The sequence below is a fragment of the Wasmannia auropunctata genome, unplaced genomic scaffold (genome assembly GCF_000956235.1).
Source record: "Wasmannia auropunctata unplaced genomic scaffold, wasmannia.A_1.0 LD335634.1, whole genome shotgun sequence".
Classification (NCBI taxonomy): domain Eukaryota; kingdom Metazoa; phylum Arthropoda; class Insecta; order Hymenoptera; family Formicidae; genus Wasmannia; species Wasmannia auropunctata.
In genome coordinates, this window is record NW_012027256.1 from 917,891 (window position 1) to 932,620 (window position 14,730).

Here is a 14,730-nt window from a genome sequence, read left to right on the forward strand (position 1 = left end):
TATATATATATATATATATATATACAATATATGGTATACAGGACCTATTACATCTCTCGCGGCGGAACGGCAATTCCGAGTTTGAACTCGGTGGGATCGATATTACACCCTTCGCGATACGCACTAAATCCCGTACGACACGTAACGTCGCGACCGGTCACGAAAGTCTCTCGCCGAACTGTTTTCGCTTTGCCAACGCCAACGTGATCGATTTTGCAAGGCTCGGGAATATCGAAAGGGGGGGTTATATTCTCTTCTCTTCTGCCCTCTCCCCTTGGCCATCCTCCCCGTCCCTAATAGCGAGCGGGCAACTTCTAGGATGTAAAGGTCGAGGAAACGCCGGTATTAGCTAACCACGAGCTTATGTATCTCGGAGTAAATTCCGAACTGCGAGGCATCTAGGATAATATTATGCTGTGCTGACATCTTTGGTGTTAGCTAGGCCGTCCGTTACACAACATCAGACTACCAACCAAACCCTAGTCTTCCTTTACCCTTCTCCCGCGCAAGCTAGGCCAAGTCGATAGCCCGCCCGAGATCCTGCGGTCATCCCTTATGGGAAAGACCAAAGGAGCTGCTCTCTCTGTCCATCTCCCTCACTCTCCGAAAACGGTAAAATGAGAGAGAAAGAGAGAGAGGGAGAGAGAGAGAGAGAGAGAGAGAGAGAGAGAGAGAGAGAGAGAGAGAGAAGGCGGAAGAGGGAGAGGAGGCAAACACGATCCGAAGGAAGAGAAGCCGAGGAGAGACAACGTGACCTTGCCAGAAGACTGGGGAAGCCGACTGACCGAACACTACACCTTACTAAGGTTCCGCAAGCCCCGTTACGGAGCTTTCAAATTACGGCACAGTTCCGTCCAAGAAGCTAGAATTTGAATTAACGAGACGAGCAACAGGAACGAGCGCACCTGGGTTTGGTGTATCTTGCTAAATGACGCGGCTACCGAGCGCGCGCAACGTTAGAATATAGCGCGAGTCCTATCCTCGTCTGGTTTGCAAGGCTATTAAATCTTACGTCCTCGTAACAAAGGGTCTTGTTTAGCCATCTCTAAGTTTCATACCGATAATACATCTCGGAAGCCCAAACTCGCAAGTCGTGAATTATTAAAGCTTGTTTAAAATATTACCGTATATCACACACCCGCGCGCGCGCGCGGTGGTGTCGGATTAATATTTCAGAGCTCCGTTTTCGTTTTAATGTACACTTCAGGAATAAGTTACTGTACGTAACAGCTTTTAGATCGAAAGAACTAGTCAAGCGATTTTACGCACGACAGGAAAAACGGCGTGCATGTGAAAACGGTCTCTAACGTATTTCTAACCTCGTTTTGAGACGTCGTTTGAATTTATGGTCGTAACGTAAATACCTCTCGTACTCCACATACCGCGGCCGAGGCCTTCCTATACGTAAAGATATCGAGGTATGCCTATTCAAAGATGAAAGACCCATTACCGGCATATTTTGCGTACATAAAATATTCCAGAATACGCTACACACAAAATTCCTTCAATATTTGTGGTTTGCCGTGAATATTACTCTACACGATATGAGAATTTCAATAGGGTATTATATATAAGACACACCTATATGTACATGTATTTTATAATGAATACGGCGCAGCACGCGCGCTTAATTCTCTCCCGTATATATCAAATAACGCGCGTTTTTCATGCGTCCATTTAAAACTGACTGTTCGCGATGCAAATGGAGAACAAAAATTGTTGAACCAACGCGGGCCTCGCCGAGGCGCCGCGAAAGTTGGCAGCGGCGACCTCCCAGAGGATAGTAGGCATACAATATTTGAAACAGAAAACCATCGGGGGATGTTGCGCGGCGCGCGCTATGCAGCTATACGCTCTGAATGCATCAGCGTATGTCCCACAGCAGCCCAGACTACTATCAAGTATGTATGGAATGATATGATTTTCGTTTAATTAAAACTGTAATAACTGTTTCGCCCCCGCATTCCGCAACGCGCGGGCATTAAAATATATGGAGTGCCACGGCGCGCGCGGGTGCGCAACCCGTCACGACTCGAAACGAATGAGAAATAGGTACCTACGGAGGAAAAAAAAAGAAAAATACGCAGTCAAACAGAGAGAGAGAGAGAGAGAGAGAGAGAGAGAGAGAGAGATGCAACGGATTGAAATGTGTTTATATGCTATATGTTAAATGCGAACGCGATTTATAACGCGATCTTTCGCTCCTTTTCGCACGCAAGACGTATCTGTATCGCAAGACTACTGGATACGTCACTATTGCGAACCGATTTCGAATTCACGCATTTTATTTCGCGCGGTATGGTATATATAGATATACGTAAAAATCAAATATACACGTAAAATCCGAGATACATTACGTTCCGATAAAATATAAAGGATGGTATTTCCTTGGGGAATAAAATATGATTAAACGACCATCAGAAGTGATATCCGAAAGGAGGATGTTGCTCAACAAAGGGCGTATTCTTCGTGGCTCAATAGCCCAGGACGAAAACGAGGCTTTGTGCCGGCGCGGCGTAGAGGCCGGCGAGTGTGTGCCACGCGGAAGGGAGGAAGGAAGGCGACGAGAATGGAAAATAAACGTAGCGATGATGCCCCGAGTTTGAAACAATTAACATAACAAAGCGAGGCGAGACGAGGGAGCGCGGGGGGTGCGGGGGGGGAGTGAGAGAGAGGCGGAAAGGGAGGATACGTCGAGCCAAAGGCATGGAACCGGGGGATGGGGGGAGAGGGAAGGGGGACACGGGGCGCGTTTCTCTTGAGATTTTGGCACCGTTTCCACCGTCGACGGCAGCCTATTCCAACTTGTGGTATTCGAAAACATTTTCCCCGACCGGCGTAAACGGATCCGACGTGAACAGCTGAAGGGCCACACGGCGTGAAGAAAACTTTCCTCCGTCACCTGCCGTTGTCACAGTTTTACGGCCGGTTCCGGTATAACACGCGATACGTTATCTCAAAAATTCAAGACATTATTCTCCGTCCTAAACGCATCGACCGGGAATTTTCGTCACGTTGGGATAAAACGGCGATTCACCACGAACGTTCTCTCTCATCGCGAAATATCGAAAGACAGTTTGACAAAAATTTTCTTAATTCCTTTTTCCTCTGCGTTTAGTATTTCATGCTTTTCTAGGAAAATAAAATAATATCCTGATGGATATCACGATATCGAGGGGCGCAATCTCTCGCGTGATACAAATAAACATCTTTATATACACACCTTCAAATATTTACACGAATAACTTATGTAACATTAGCTGGGCTAGCGAGGGAAACCTCTCTCTTTAAGAAACAACGATAGAATGCAAATACTTGGGAGACTTGCGATTTTTCATGCTTTCTATAACATTGAAGAACAGTAAGTCGTGAATTATCAGAGCTTGTTTACAATATTACCGTATCACACCCACACGCGTGGTGTCGGATTAATATTTCTAATATTTCAGAGCTCCGTTTTCGTTTTAATGTACACTTCAAGTAATTACTATATGTAACAACTGTTATCAAGTAGTTACTATATGTAACAACTGTAGTCTAAAAACTTTTAGAGCGAAAAGAACGTAATCCTTTTGTCGCATACTTATATTGTACATATATATATCAAGTTGAATCAAGTGAGAGAAAATTTTTCAGTTGGTGTCTAAACACGCGTCGATTCACGACATCTCTCTCCTCATTTTCCGCCGTCGGCGACGCGGTACGTCTCACTTGATTAAGGTGTATACAAGGCGTCGTGCATATAATCATATAAACTGCTTTCGATGTGTGAGAGCCTTCGCGCTCGTGTCTACACGGATAAGAGACTCGCGACCCTCCGTCCGTTCGCTTTTCCATTTCCTCTGCTTGTTTTTTTTCTAAAAAAAATAATAAAATGTTTTTTTTATTAAAAAAAATATATACGAAAGGAAAATGCCGCGTAAAATGATCAAGAGATAGAGCTCGTATGCAAACTCGCAAATAAAACTGATCAGGAAAAATTTTCTAAACATTCGTGTTTTGGAATCTTGTTATTTCTAAATTAAGTCTACCAAAGAAATAACACTATGCCCGAAGGTCTGGCGTGAATAATGCGGTGCGCGTGACTGTGATAAATATTTAACCCTCCGCCAGCACAGGTTACCTTTCCTTCCGTGCGAGATTAAGAGTTTTATAATGACGCAATCTCTGCGCTCTAACATTCGCAACGATATTGGCCTTCAAGTAACATTCGCGTGATTGTTTAAAATATTTTGTAAAAGGATGGCACTCCTGACGAATATTCGCTCGTAGCTAATTTATTCTCTGAATTAAAAACAAAAACACTGAGATGTCGAAGTCTTCTTTCAAATCCTCGAAATGTCACAAAGGTGTCTTATATAGAAACACGACAATTTTGTACGTGTCGTAAATGAAAGACGTTCTACAAAGACGGTGTGACGTAAGCGTAAAGAAAAGCTCGCAAGAAAAGGCGCAAAAACCGTAGGCGACGGACCGAAACGTGTGTGTCACGTCTGACTATGCACCGCCCTTATCTACTCGCTTTAATATCGCGCGCCCTAAGTAGAACGCAGCGTTACGTTCAGACGTCGTTGCTCCCGTAACACACTTCTATGAGAAGTTCCCTCCGAGAACTTTCACCATATTAACCCAATATCAGCCATATGGTTTAGAATCAGGTTAACAACCGCTCGACGAGGTATCTTCCCTTGTGTCGAGAGGCACGGGCGGATTATCGGCCATCAATCTGATTTAGCGCCATTTATGCAAAATAATAGCGCGGAATGTCCAATTGAGATTACACGGGCTTTCACGGGATATTTCGTCGATAAATCGAAAGTAAATGTTTAGTAAATAATAACATGCGATAGATATTAAACGTGTCAGAAGAAGGATAGCGTCGCGAGATTTGCACATTAAAAAATATCATTTGTTAAATTTAGCGTCGTGAGAAACTTTATAAAGATTGAGTAGAAATATATGATATATATCATCCAGAGGAGCGGAATGTCAGTTCATCTTATTGCGAAAGTACAGTTTTATTTCACCCGTCTCCTATCTCGACTTCCGCGATCGCGGATCCGTAAACTAACGACATTTCGAGCGCGCTTTCGATCACGACCACTCATAAATCCCGGCCCGCCGTATCGTTCTCGTCCATTAGCATCTCGTCGTGCGTAGAATCACGGCGAGGACAGCGGTATCCTGCAGTTTGTCCCGGTATCGCAGTTTGAGTAACACACCGACGCTTGGCGGAGGCAACCAGTCAGCGCCGGTGGGAAGTATAAAATGTCAATACGTTTACCGGCGGGCCATTGTTGAGCTTGATCTATGTTTATGGGCGTAACGGCGTAGGTCGCCGTCGTCGTCGTCGTCGTCGTCGTCGTCGTCGTCGTCTCGTTGCATACGGAGCAACGGCGCGCCAGAGAAAGCGTGAGTATCTCTTTCTGTAATGTTCCGGCCGTAATAGTACAAAGGCAGTCCTTGGTTCCTGCTCGGTGTCCGCGAATGTATGACGACAGCACTTTGCGAGCGCACGTGAAACATTTTGACACACGCATGCCAGGGATTGTTCCGCCGAGTTTCGAAAATTGCTATCTCCGTTTTTCAACGTTTCGCGTTACAGAGACACGTGCGTGCTCACAAATCCACGTACATACAAATAATTTCATAAATTTTTATATTCTAATGTATGTTTCTTTTATTTTTTTCTTTATTATTTATTCTTTATTAAATGAAAAAATTTTTTAAACTTTTTTAATTTATTTGATCACACTGTATTAAACAAGGGTAGTTTTAAGGTTATATCTCATTCTACTGAAGCTGATCTTACCTAATCTATGAATCCGTTCAAGGCATATTTAATTTTATATGACAAATTTCCAGAAAATATGACACTTTAATATTTTTGAGAGTCGCTGAACACAAATCTAAAAATTCAAAATGGAAGATTTAATATAGTGTCGTTATTAAATTTATAAAATTTAATTTTACAAATTTTTAAAATTTTGTCGACTGTATTAAATCTATCATTTTGAATTTTTATAATAAATTTAGATTCGTGTTCAGCGACTCCAAAAATATAAAAATGTTATATTTTGCAATAATTTTTCTTTTAGAATTAAATGTGCTCCGTAATGGATTCATAGATTAGGGTAAGGTCAGTTTCAATGAGATCAGATACAATCTTAAAACTACCTTTGTTTGATTTACTTTTTATCCTATAGTAGTATTTTATTTGTATAAGAATAGTTGAATCTTTCGTTTTAAATTTTGTGGAAGTTTGTAGCATATCCCAGAGTTATTAATTATCGAAAAATGCCAAAATTTCTATTTTTAGCAATTTTCACAGCAAATTTCTCAAAATCCTGATGTAATTTCACGCTAGATTCGTGTTTAGCAGCCAAAAGTACATAAAAAATGGCTTGTGAAATCTTAAGGCAAATGAAAAGTTAATTTTTTTTGTTGCTCAGTGAAATTAATTTATTTGTGCTCTAGCCATATATAAACATCAGTATATAGTTTGATTGTATCTGTAATAGCATATATTAATAAAGAGAAGAATTCTGCGAAAATAATTCTGCAAGTTATTAATAATTCCTAGAGAATTTATAAATGCGTCATGGATTAACTCCACCTCCTGCAAAGCTGTCGATAAGACCGAAGAAGATTGAGGAAGTTATTTGCACAAGACGAGAAATTACCTTCCTTCGTTCCTGCAATGTCTCGTATCCGAGCGTGTTCTCGCTATCTTATTACGCGCACGTGTCTTCGAATGTGTAGCGTTGGTGTGTGTTTCTTGTGTGTGTGTGTGTATGTGTGTATGTAACCTACGCCTGCGCTACGGCGATATCGTTTGTGATAATGCATGTGCCTAGTACAGATCTCCCGGTCGAACGATCATCCTCCGCCATATAGCGATGTTCTCATTACATTCGACTTTGCACATTCACACGCGAGATAATAGCCGTGACCGTCGCTAGTCCGCGAGAATGTACGTTCTTCTCGGTCCATTTCGAAAAATTGAACCGAAATGACAGAGGACCGATCGTCGAATCCGAATACGTCGTGACGTTCGAGTATTTCTTCAGCTCGGGTTATTTCCCGTCTTCTCCGCGCTACTCGGCACGTAGAGGAAAATTGTCAGACTTAGAAAAAAAAAGCAGTTGCAGCGAGTCGCTCGTACGCTTTGTTCGATATATCGCAAGCAAGTTCAATGAGAAAGGGAGAGAAAGAGAAAGAGAGAGAGAGAGAGAGAGGGTGGCAGGGAGGGAGAGAGAAAGGGTTCGAGGTGCCAGAGACTCGCCAGGGGAATGAAACCTGATTTAGGACTGCGGTCCAGAAATCTCCCAAGAGACCCTCCAGGCTGACCACCGCGCACTCGCTTCGCTTTCCAGTGTCCCTCCGAGTGCGATCCTCGCCCTCTACCACTACCACCTTTTCTCTACCAGCTCTCTTCGGTGTTCCACGTCCAATGTCCCCCGTGTCCCTGGACGCCAACAAGTGCGACTCTTTACCAACATCGCGTCGGAAATGCGTCCGGAATACTGAAGACCCCTTCAAGAGTATTGCGGCAGGATATATTATAATAAAAAAAAAAATCAATTTAATTGTTATATCACGTACTATTCGGTTTGAGGTGCGTTTTAAAGACCGATGATTATGCGGCGTTTACTAATTGTGTAGTTTACTAATTGAACTGAGAATTGTAAGATTCACATATACACTTTTAATCATGTATCGCCTAGTACCTCCAAATTCGAGGTATTTTTTTACATGGAAATGACATCTCGAGTTACACACTAAAAGAATTTGTTGCGGTACATTAGCTCGAGGTACGGAATATATTAAGGTAATAATAAATTTGGCGATACAATTGGAGGTACTGCTCTTCTGCATCTGAAAGTACTGCATCTGAATTCGCGATACTTTTCTTTTGGAGGTATAAGACTCCGAGTTCGTACCTCGTGTATATAATACGAGGTACAAAATTTTGCGTATGTATCTCAAATTTATAAATAGGACGTACTCAGCGGTAAAAATGTATCTCCAGTATTTGGCAAATCCTTGATCAAATGACGAGACAATTGATTAAAGATTTCATATACCTCCAATTTTTGGCGGTACATATTTAAAAGATATATTTATGTCCCTCGTAATTACGTAAGATTTTTATTTCAACATATACCTCCAATTTTTGGCGATACATGATTAAGAGTGTAAAAATATTATTATAATATTATTATTAAGCGCCAAAATCCGTTTTGCACCGTGTTTGCGTTTGTTTAAAAAAAGAACTAGGTCGATGAAAAAGAGGATATAAAACGGAGGAGTAATGCGAATGAGATTAGATTTTCTGTGAGATACATCACTGTGAGATACATCATTTCGTGACAGTTAAAAGATTTCGTAGAATTAACGAAGGCAAAATTTAGTGCTAGAGAATAATTTAATGTGCCAGTGAATACAATGTCCAGACTCATTTAAACCGCGGGCTCCTTCTCTCTTGAGAAAATATTTCAAAGTAGCGGGAAAGAGCGAAATTTTTATACGGAGAGACAATACTGGCGGGCGGAGACTTTTCATTCGATATACGTTTATACCCATACTCGTTTATACCATACTTCAAAACTTTCCTTTGGCTCATATAATATCTAGATTCGACCGCTTTTATATCGAGCATTCTTGCGAGGCGTAGAACGAGAAGCGGGCCGGCCGGAGGCGAAGTTTCGCAGACGAGGGCCATGGGGGAAGGAAAGGAATAAGCCGTACAGCCCCGGAAAAGGAGGAAGAAGAGGAAGACGCTCCTGGCACAGCCTGGCGTGTAGGTTACTACGTGCCTGCTCGCCGTGGCATCCCGTGACCGTGGTCTGGCTTAAGGATTCGGGTCAGGCTGTAACCTGCCTCGATTGCAAATATAGGGAAACACTTTTGGAGGCGCTGCCAAAACCAAAACTCAAGTGGCACCGAGGGGACGGGCGTCGAGTGCCACGGCGCGACGAAAAACGCGAAAATTTAATCGGCCCTTGCCGCGCCGATTCTCCGAATTTTATCCTGCAATTTCCACGCCGCGTGTATATATACTATATATAGATATATAACTCATTCGGAGAAATCCGTAAACCTCTCTGCCGCTACCGGAGCGCGGAAACCGAAGAAGATAGCTTGCCACGTCGTTCAATCTGTAAAATCAGTAACCTTTAAACTTTTCCCACAGCTTTTCGCCCACTAACCATTTCCTTCTCGGAGTACGAATTTAATGCCCGGAGTATTTATGTGGAATGCGGATGTTATACCACTGATATACCATTAGCATATCGCTAGAACTCGTTTTGCTAATATTTTATGCCTTTAAAAATGGAGCATTCACTTGTCACATACATATACGTGATAATAAAGTACATATATATGTTGATAATAAAATACATATATATACGTTGATAATAAAATATTACCGATAGATTTTGTTGCCGTCGTAAGAGATATATTCGCAGATATACGCTACACACGCCTCGACTCGTGAAAAATACGCGTTTCGCTCAAAAACGCTCAAAGCACGCAATGTCACGGAAAAATAGCACACCCTTTGTCACCGGATATGAATCTTATTGAGCATACTTGGAATATGCTCCCACAGACGGCGGTGCAAGAATGCACCCGCGAAGCGGCGAAAGCTCGCAGCTGCAGTCACTGAAGAATGGGCCGACATACCGCGAGAAGTTCTTCGCCATCTTTTTTCGAGGCTCGCGCCCGTCATGTAAAATTGTGGAGGTAGAAAATGTAAAATTCGTGCGAGCCGGCGGATATTAAAACGAGGATAGCCCACGGAGCATAAATCGTGTCAAGTATCTACGCAATAACTTATCCCTTTTCATTTCCATCCTTCGCGCCCTTCATAAATAGATATACACGAAGCGATGCAAAGTAGCTCTTCCAGCGGAAAAAATAACATCTCGCTGCCATTTCGAGCACACGTGAATCCAACACCTGCTCTGACTGATTTTATTTAAAAGAAGCGCAATAACGAAGCACTTTACGAATAATTTAAAAAGCTTGTCATTATAAGATGTCTACGTGTTAGTATAAGTACAATGATCCTATCAGATAATTATAGATGATAAAAATTTGCTCGTTGCAACAGTTTTTTAAGAATAGCGCTTGTTCTAAACAAATATTCCAGAAAAATTTTACCTACAGAAATTATATAACTACACCTATAGAAACTACGGCTGCTTTCCTTTTCAGAAACAAAGTCGACACACGTCACTTTCAATTTGCAATTTTGTTTAAACTCACTCGATACTCTTCGAGTCTTCTCAGGAGAGTTGGAGTGTGTTTTGAATAATTATTAGAAAACGCATCTGCAAGCTGGCTCCTAACACTTTGTCTGTTAATCTGTGTCGATTTATGTCTCCTAAAAGAAAAGCGATATACCTATTCCGAACTTCACATTAGAAACTAAAGGAAATGGTATGTGTGTCGCGCGCATACAGCGTACGCAATACAGATCGCTAATTGGATTGCGAGAAGTAATTTTCCTGGGCTGCACGTTCAATACCTGGCTGATAGAGATAAAGGTCCGCGGCGCGCGGCCACACAATCGCCGAGCGCTCCACGCTGCCTGGTTTGATTCCGCGTGCTTGCGGATCTCGGAAGTCCCACGAAGTGTCGCAAGCCACGAGTGAACCGCCGTGTTCTCTCGTCTCTCGTTCGGTCACACAGTACGCGCGTATATACGTCGTTCTTTCACGAGTCCACGTTGTCCCCTTCGACGGAATCGCGATGGTCGAGCGTCGTCATCCCTCTCCTTCTGTTCGCGACATGTACACTTCGTTTATCGACAGCGGAACGGGGCGGGGGCGAACACGTGTCGTCGTCGCGCACAAAAAAAAACGAAACGCCTGTCCTCACAATGCAGCAAACACTTACCGAGTACCGTTCACGTTCACGTACAGATTAACGCCGAGCGTGCCCAGAGGCACCATGAATAACGGAGTACTGGAGCTCACTGAGTGAGAGAGCGCAAGAAGAAAATCCACTTATTCGCTATATACGATCACTCACGATAAGTCTAAACTACGCGCGCGGAACGTACGCGAGAGGGTTGCGACCACGAGCGCCGCCGGTACGCATCCCCGACCGACCACGTGAGCTAAGAGCGATCCGATTCAACTCCACGTGTCCTCGATCTCCTTTGAACTGACTGGCCTGCGAATAAATGTCGAGTCAATTCGTGGGACGGACACCCACGATGGAACAAATCTCGTGTCTTGGAACGTAGAACGGAGAGAACAGCACTAAATCGTGAGCTCACGGTCAGAGAGCTCTGCGACGGTCGCGCGTGGTCAGTATACTCGCGTTACAATTAAACCACCAACGTTACGAGCAAAACATCAATAAACATCACCACCGATACGCGGGGGAAGTGTCGTCGTTCCGAACTCGCCACCCCTCGTTGTCCCCGCACGACGAACGCTCCTCGTGCTAGGTGTCACTCGACTCCAAAACGCTGGTACCGCCGGCGAGAGTGTCGTCCGCGTGACTACCGACCGTCCTCCGCCTCGTCGTCGTCGTCGTACACATCAAGGAGAAAGGGCCGCGTCACTTCGGAGCGGAGTGGACGCGAACAGACGGCGGGCCAGCCGCGGGAAGAAAATCACGTCGCGAGCGGTTCGTCGAGCGGCTGGCGGCAACGGCGACGCGTCCTCTCCCACCGACGGAAAAATTCGAATCCGAAAATCCTCGGTGCGGTATTAACCAGGTCTCGCGTATCGCAAATTCCCTCTCCGGAATCGCGGACCGACGAGATAGCGAAGAGGGTGGCGACGGCGGAGGGGTGGATAGGGGGAGATAAAATGAAAGGGTCCACGACGAGCTGAGGTTCTCCAGCTGATCGTCGCACGATCAACTCGGCGATGTACAACTCGTGTACTCCGGCAACGACGCCGCCTCCTTTACCAAAACGTGGAGATGGTGTACACTGCGGTCGCTCTCCGCACACTGAGGATAGCTGACGTCACGAGCCCACCACGCGGAGGTGGTCTCGCGAGCGACGGTTTCGCGCCGGCGCCCGCGGCGGCTGCGATCCCTATAGGCACACACAGTGCCAGTACAACCCTGCGCGCCGGTGTGTTCTCTTTCTCTCTTCTCTTTCTCCTTCTCTCTCTCTCTCTCTCTCTCTCTTTCTCTCTTTTTCTCCCTCTCTCTCTGCCGGCGCTTGTGTGTGACTACGTATATATTCCATCTACCAATACCACCGACGCGATTCGTTCCACCTACGAACAGCAGCCGAGTAACGGTTTAACCGTCGACGGAGGAGCTAACACCTAATGGGGTTTTACGTTACGTCACGTTGGGCACGGTCAAAGAGAACAAACCCGTGCATACGGGGGATCAATTTCGAGACGGAAAAACGGGAACCCGTGACTAGTAATTGATTGTAACACGTGCATATCGTAATCTCGAGTGTGCCTGATCTTGCATGTGATTCAGATGTAATTTGTGAGTTTCAGGACGTATAAATATGATTAATACGAATAATATTATAAAAAAACAGAATATATAAACTTGTTAATACGTGTTACAATTGAGATAACTAGAAATTATTTTCTGTAATAAAAGAGAAAATATATAATAATAGAGAAACTGTATAATAATAAAATAAACATTGTGTGTACATTATTCATAAAAATAATAAACTCTAGTAAATAACGCAGAAACGTTAGAAATCGGTATAATGTAGAAATGTCTACAAAATATTCAGCACATAACAATATCACAGCTGCTAGAACCTTCACCAATTCATAGCTCTGTCTGGCGTAAGTAGTAAAAGCGGGATGTGCTCAGACAGAATTTGAGACCCGTCGCGCTCCGATTATTTCAACTTATTATTAAAATGTGTTTGATAAATGTTCTATGAATGAATTTTATTTTTACAGACAAACAAAAAGAAAGAATAAAAACACGCCGATGAAACTCGTTCAGTAATAAAAATTATATGTATATAATTACAGCTTTATACGATTATTAATAAAATAGTCCATATATTAATATTGAATTATTTCGTATATTATGCAATTATTTTTGTCTTATTCGCCTCAATTAATAATCATTCATCGCAAATGTACCATGATGTTAACATGACCGCGTATACATTACAAATGAAATGCGTTTAATAAAAAGATTTAATAATACGTATATCGTCGGAACGATAAAGCACGAACTTCTCTCGTTGGGCGGACAACGCGATATTTTATCCATACTGATTTGAAAACAAAGGGATAAAACCGATTGGCCGTTGGTCTTGCGGTATTATCCATGATCCTCAAGCTGATCCTCCACAAACAGGAAACCTAGGGCATGAAATTCCGAAGAGAAAGCTTGGGAGCCCTATCGGACCGTCGTTATGGGTGGAAAGTTTCGGTGGAAGTTTCTTCCCCAACTCCGTCAACTCCATAAGGAAACGACGGAGAAATCCGAATCCAAGAGATGAAGGATCGGCAAGGATGACGCTACTCTGCGAGAATGTGCAAAAGTAGACAATTTCGGAAGAGAAAGAGAGAGGCGAACTTTTTGGTGCCGAACATTATTCTATATATACTTTTGACACCTATATTTATGGAGTAATGTCGATTCACATTTATCAAAAATTTTTAACAAGCGAATCGTACTGAAATAATTCCGATTTATTTCGATCATTATTATATTCTAGTGCCGTATTTTAATATTTAACATTACTAATATATTAATTAAATTATATATTTAAAATTAAAATTATATGTTATGTATGTATTTTTTTTCATATTTTTTATATTAATCATACTTAAAACTGTAAACCGCAAATTATATCTCATTCTCATGCATAGCTCCCCGACATATTTATATAAGGTATCTAAAATATGTATATATGTACATGCGTTTAATCAATTACTCTTTTACGGATTTCCATTTTCTACCTAAAAATTGATCTTACCAAGGGTATAGTGCTCAATCGATAAACGGATTAAATCGAGACGCCATAAGCAACGGACCGATATTACAAGATCGCAGGCTCGTCATGAGCGAGCAGCTCGGTTTAAACAGATGTCAGTCAGTATGTAGGTTGACGCAGCATGCTGGGAGCAGAAATGTTGAGGGTCTAAGGAAGGGAAAGAAAGAGAGATAGGAAGCTCGCAAGAGAGAACAGCCACCCGTCAATCTCGCTCTCGTTCCATCTCCATCGCTCAATCCCTCTTTCTCCCTCACTCACGGTCGCCGGTGGCGTTGGGTGGGCTGATGGTAGGAGGTGGATGGAAATCAATAGCCCTGAATAATGAACCCCAAGGCAGCACCCTCTCTCCGCTCTCTCCACGGTCTGGAGCAGTCTCTCATGCATCCTCTCGTTCGAAAGCGGGAGGGAGAGTGAGAGGGAAAGGGAGAAAGAGAAAGAGAGAAAGAGAAGGAGAAAGAGAGCGAGAGAGACATGGGGGGTGTTCTCGCTTCGTCTCTTTTCCTCCTCTTCTTCCTCCTTCAATCTTCTTCGCCTCTCCTCGCCAGCGGAGGCCCTACTGAACCCTTCTTCTCCTCGTAGCCGAACGGAGGTGTTTGTGTCCTCTCCTAGTCCCCAACTTTGCTACGAGACCCCCTCGAACCCAATTCGGATAACCGACGGAAGAGAAGGAGGAGGAGGAGGAGGAGGAGGAGAAGCAGGAGGACACGGAAAATGATTACCCTCCTCCTCCTCCTCTTCTCCCTTCATCTCGTCACCCCCCC

General features: G+C 43.4%; 1 protein-coding gene across 1 annotated transcript in view; it reads right to left on the reverse strand.

Annotated features, from left to right (window-relative positions):
• Positions 1-11,975, reverse strand: part of LOC105456545 (CUGBP Elav-like family member 4) — a 560,009-nt gene extending 548,034 nt beyond the window's left edge. The window contains exon 1 of the mRNA XM_011700665.1: positions 10,538-11,975. The gene's annotated coding sequence lies outside the window, so the exon portion shown is untranslated. The remainder of the gene's footprint in view (positions 1-10,537) is intronic.
• Between the last annotated feature and the right edge of the window lie 2,755 nt (positions 11,976-14,730).